Here is a 5,500-nt window from a genome sequence, read left to right as displayed (position 1 = left end):
GGCCCCCCCCCCAACCCCCCGTTGGCCCCCCCCCCGCCCCACCAGCCCCTCTGCACAGACTGTGATATCTCCCAGCACGGTGCGGAGGAGGCATGGCCGGGAGAAAACCACATCTGGGGCTGCAACTGCCCCTGCACCCCAGGGAGCCCCCAGCATGTGGCTGTTGGGGAAGAAGGAGGCAGTCAGCAAAAAGCTGGTCGCCCAAGCACAGGGGAAAGAGGGAGAGCTCAGTCACTCTTGCATTACTTATTTCTGAGTGTTCTTCCTCCAGGAAAAGAGAATCCCAGCTTGGCTGGCATGGGATCCATCTTCATGCCCCTGGCAAGGCTGAGCACCCTGCCCATGGAATGCAAAGGTGCCGCACGTTTCACAGGATGGTGAAAACCCTGACACCCCCCATGGGTTAAGCAAATACATATACCAGGTTTAAATTCCACATGGAAATGAGCAAGGAAAACCAAACCAAAGCCCAAAACTTCCTGTGCTGCCAATGAGATGAGCACTACAAAGCACAACCCTTTCATGCAGAATACACTGCATGTGGTAATTACAGGCAAAATATTTGCACCCCTCACTCTCCTCCTGGGAGAGCCCCCTGCCGAAGCAGAAGTACACTGAGTGGTTCTACAGCAATAAGCTGTTTTCTGAGACCAAGAAGAAGGACCAGACAGTTGGTAAAAATGGCTTTTCTCAGGTATCTGATAGCTGAGGCAATTACAAGAAAATTAAACTGACATTTCTAACTTGCACTGTGAGAGAGACATGCAGTAGTGAAATAATTAAAGTTACTGCTGGGAACATCCTGTCCTTACCCATCTATTGCAAAGAACAAAAGGCCAAGAAGCATTTTAGGCTTTTTCTTTTTTTCCTCTCTCTTTCTTGATAATTAATTGCTAGTTATTGCCGCGTCCCCAAATGCTAGAACCCAAGGGTTTTCCAAATGACGACAAGAGAGATTTAGTGGTTGGTACCTGGTTTATCCAGCCTTACTTGGTGACAAACAACATTTTTCCAGCCAGATTCCCCTGCTCAAGTTACTCACATGAAGGGCTCAGAGCTTCATTTTCTGGTTTACAGCACTTCCCTGAAAGGTCTTTCCAGCAACTGCCTGGGAGTAGCTCCATGATGGGATTGCAGTCTCTTACTGTCCAGTGTCATTTGCTTCCCCACCAATTACACTGGGGTATGAGCTGCATCTGAGCCTCTCAGGCAGGGGAAGTGGTCCTCTGGATGGGAACCCACCTTAGAGCACCCTCGTGTAGATACAACTTATGCTGCCTGCTCCTCCCCAGAACTCAGCTGGCCACCTCCAGAAAGGGACTTCCCAGCTGTTTTTCACAACCCCATGAACTGATGCGGAGGTATCTGCAGCTACCTTGGCAACACAGCACTCAGGAAGGGTCACCCCCAGCCTGAGTGCTCCATGGGACCAGAGGTGGGCCTGAAAGACAAGGAATGGCCAGAGGACAAGCAGATGTGCCTCGCCGACCTCTTCATTGCAGCAAGGGCCCTGGCATGTGTGAGAAAACAGAAACACCCTTAGCTAAAAGAAGAGAGTAATATTTACTAAGTGCCTGCTCACCAGATGCCAGCTTGGTCAGGATCCAAGTCCCAGAATGCTCTTTCACATGAACCTCATGCTTCTTAACACATCCCCAAGTCATCCTTGCCCTCATTGTTACCTCCAGCAGCTGCATGCTTGGCTTATGCTTCAGCCCATCACCTAAGGGCACCCCTGCTTCTGGCCCTTCCTTCCACCCTTCCTGCTATGCCAGCCCAAAGACGGGTTCATTCGCAAGACACAACAGTACAGGGAAGTTTCCGATGTTTCCTGAGTCAGAGTAACCCTAGATTTTAGTCTCTCTCATGCAGAGTGAGGCTGAGTATACCCTGGGCTGGCATTTAGCACTGACCTTCTGGAAGGGAGAACAGGGCTCTGAGTGGTTTTAGAACGAGCATCCCCTTCACCCACAACATGAGCAGGTGAGGGATGAAGCCCTGAACCGTAGCGAGTGTGTGCTGCTCCAGAGTCCGTATTGCTCTGCTTCAGCCTGTCCAACCTCATGCATGCAGGCTCTTCCAGAAAGGGTTTGGGGACCAGTCTGGAAGAATAAGGAAAGTGCAGGCTAGGCTGACTCCATCATTTCCACTGTGAGGGGTGGTGGTCATGTTTTATAGGTCTGTACACAGTCAGTCAGCAAAACCTTTACAAGATAAGATAAAAAAGTCACTTAAAACTCATCCTCACGGGTGTTTCCTGATGAGAGAAGGAAAAAAGCAATTACAGCAAACTGTGAAATAAAAAGGCAGTCAGGTCAAAAGACAGATGACTGCATAATGCACTCAGCAAGGCTCTGCGCTGGAAATTGCTAAAAGCCCCCCAAAATTACTTCCCCTTTTTGAGAGTATGAATAAAACAGATTGAGCTAGGCCTTTCCTCACTCAGAGTTGGTTGTCTTCCTTCTCAGTGGCAGCAAGAAATCACATCAATTCCAGGGACCACATCCAAAAAGAGAGCTGTCCTTGTTTCCAGTTTGGAGAGGAGCAGAGGTCTTTCACCTTGCCACTTTAGTGGGTCAGGCCTTTACAACAACATTGCTGCCAGCATTACAGCCCTGCGCTTTGGGAAGATGTCCAGCATTGCTTGGATGTTGCTCCTTGATTTCTTATTCTGCCCTTCATGGTGGTAAAAAACTGCTGTAGAGCTGAGCCCAGCCCAGACCACCTGGCCACGAAGTGCTATTGAAGGCATGTAAATATATCTGTAAATGATGATATGTATAAATGTGTTTATAATAAATGTGCTTGTACTGTAATAGTATTGTAGCTGTCAAGGACTGTGCAGGCGGGGCGAGCCTAGCTTTATTTTTTTCACTCTTGCATCAATTACTGTCTGATCATTACAAACGGGATGCTGTGTCACAGTACGTGAACAGAGAAGGAAGTAATGTACTTAAAATGGGGGTTATTCTTTATGTTTACATGAACCCCCCAGTCCTGGAGCTATTTTAAAGCTGCTGTTATATCTCAAGTGAATATACTGGAAATAAATGTTCTGCACCTACTCATGCATGCCACAAACAGTGTAAAAGAAAAATCTCTCACGCTTTTAGCTCACATGTGCTGCTGTGGTCTTGAACAAATGCAGGTATTTGTACAGACGCATAGCGTGTTTCAGTGTCTATTACTGTATGCAAAGACTGTGCATCTGCACATGTCCAGAAGTGAAGCAGGACATAAGCCTTGCAACTACTCACAGATGTCTTCCTGTACCTCAACCCTAACCTGAAGATGTCCCTAGGGGTGAGTTTTGGTATGCAAGAGTCAAAGGCTGGTGGGAGGCTTCATGGTGAGTGTGCAGGCAGCCTTGTCTCAGCAGGGGCTCCACCTGTGGGGCCACAGTCACAAACACAGACCTCAGCCTTCTCCACGTACCGCACTTCTGTCGTGCTTGCGCGCTGCTGTGCTGTAACCGGGAGCTGACATGCAGGTGAAGACGAGATCAGCTAACCACCTCCCTGTACTCAGGAAATGCAGCCCTCAGCCTCCCAGCTCTCTGGGAAGGAAGCACCTCCCAAACCGCACTGCACCAGGTGAAAAACATCCCCAGTCCACTGGATTTGGTGCCAGCAGCCGAGGCAGTGTGGTGTAAGGGCCCAGATTTTCCCATAGTGCTCCAACACAGCCTTTCTGGCAAGGTCACTTTTCATCCAGCAGATGTAACACTGCGCCAGCAAGAAATACTTCTGTGGGGTTGCACTGAACCACGTTACAGAGTACAGACTCTTCTCAATGCAAAAGTCAATGCCTTTTTTTTTTTTTCAGGCTACCGGGGCAAACCATTTTGCAGAGTCAGCAGAGACTTCCACATGCAAGTTTATCTTCTTTTTAAACAAGTAAGGTACAGATATGAAGTCTAGCTAACAACTGATCCAAAAGCTTCTTAAATGCACATACTAGCGATATTTCTAAGAGGTCCCACAAGAAAGGTCAGTTAGATCACACCTTAATCTTGGGGTCTGGGAGATTGAACGCTGTATCCTACCTTCTCCCAATTCCCTTTCCCAAACAATGAAAACAAGTCATCCATCACCCACACTACTTATCAAGCAGAAGTCTTCAGACCAGATCCTTCAGTTTTATAACAACTGCTGACACCTCAGGTTTTAGTAACTCCTCTTTCTGAATTGCTGTCAGTCCACCAGGCAATCTGAAAAAACTCAAAGTCACTAACCCACCCCTGCCAACACCACCAGCAGTATTTTCAGGAGCAGCAACAACGATCAAGGTATCGAGGAAGAAGAAAATAAGCACAACTTCTTTCAAGCAGAAAAACAAAGGCTGGATGAGCAGGCCAGGAAAACACGCTGACTCTTTTGGAGTAAAACTTACCTCGCTCCACAAAGAACATCCTTGCATCAAGGAAGATGTTTGGTTTTAAAACATGCCTGGTAATTACCAGGAATAGCTGTTAAATGGCAAGTTAGTGGCTACCTTCCTGTTACCTGTGCATGGCTCTGAGCCCAGGGACCTATTCCTTCAGAGTCCCTTGCAGCCAGCAAGACATGCGCTGGTAGCTTGCACAGAAACAGACCTGCTCACAACAAATCACCACTCCTGCTTTCAGATTTGAAGCACATAAGCAACAATTAAGATGAAAATCCTTAATGAGAAAAGGAGTTGATAGCTCTGATATTTTCTTCTAGCAGATAAACAAGAGGAAAGCCATTACATGAACTGCAGGAGCACATTCATTTGACCACACCCTCCCCTAGAAAACAAGATTCCCACATAGCAGGGAGCAGCACAGCCATCCTACAGTGAGTTTACAGGTGGGCTGCACTCTGGTGCACGCTTCATGGGCTAGCTCCCATTCAGTGGCTGCTCTTTTAAGATGACTCTAACCTTGCACAAGCCCACAGTTTTTTAGCTTCTCAAAGCATGAGACACAGCTGGGACACACCAAAATAAAAACATCGTTTCCCTTTCTACTTCCAGTAAGTTATCCAGTAAGTTATCCTAGTGAAATGCTATTCATCTGCCATTCTGTTGATGAGATCTCAGCCCCTGCTCGTTTTCAGTCTGTAAGTGGGAAAACCACAGTGGGGGCTCCTTATGCCAATAGAAACTTTACAAGATCAGGCAGATCATCACATGATGAAGCCTCACTTTAAATAAAAGCTGCCTACTCCAGATATTTCAGTGCCCTTTGCTCAGCTTGCCAAATGATGGATTGTTTAGTGATACTTGTTTACGTCCAAGACTCCTGCTTCAGACTCTTTCACGCTGGGAGAAGGCACAAATAGCGTAAGAGGAGGATGATGGTATACAGAGGAGCAGAAAGACTGTACAGTAGTAGTTTTTCCTTTGTGCAAGGTGCTGTATCTACACTCCACAAGCACAGGTGTATTTACCATGCAACACCTTTGTTAACAAAGTAAGAGAATAGTACCGTAGCTGCCAAAGACTGGTCGGCGATTTCAGGTCAGTGATGGCCAGG

This window comes from Egretta garzetta, unplaced genomic scaffold (genome assembly GCF_000687185.1).
Source record: "Egretta garzetta isolate BGI_Z169 unplaced genomic scaffold, ASM68718v1 scaffold598, whole genome shotgun sequence".
NCBI classification, from domain to species: domain Eukaryota; kingdom Metazoa; phylum Chordata; class Aves; order Pelecaniformes; family Ardeidae; genus Egretta; species Egretta garzetta.
Note: the sequence above shows the minus strand (reverse complement) of the source record.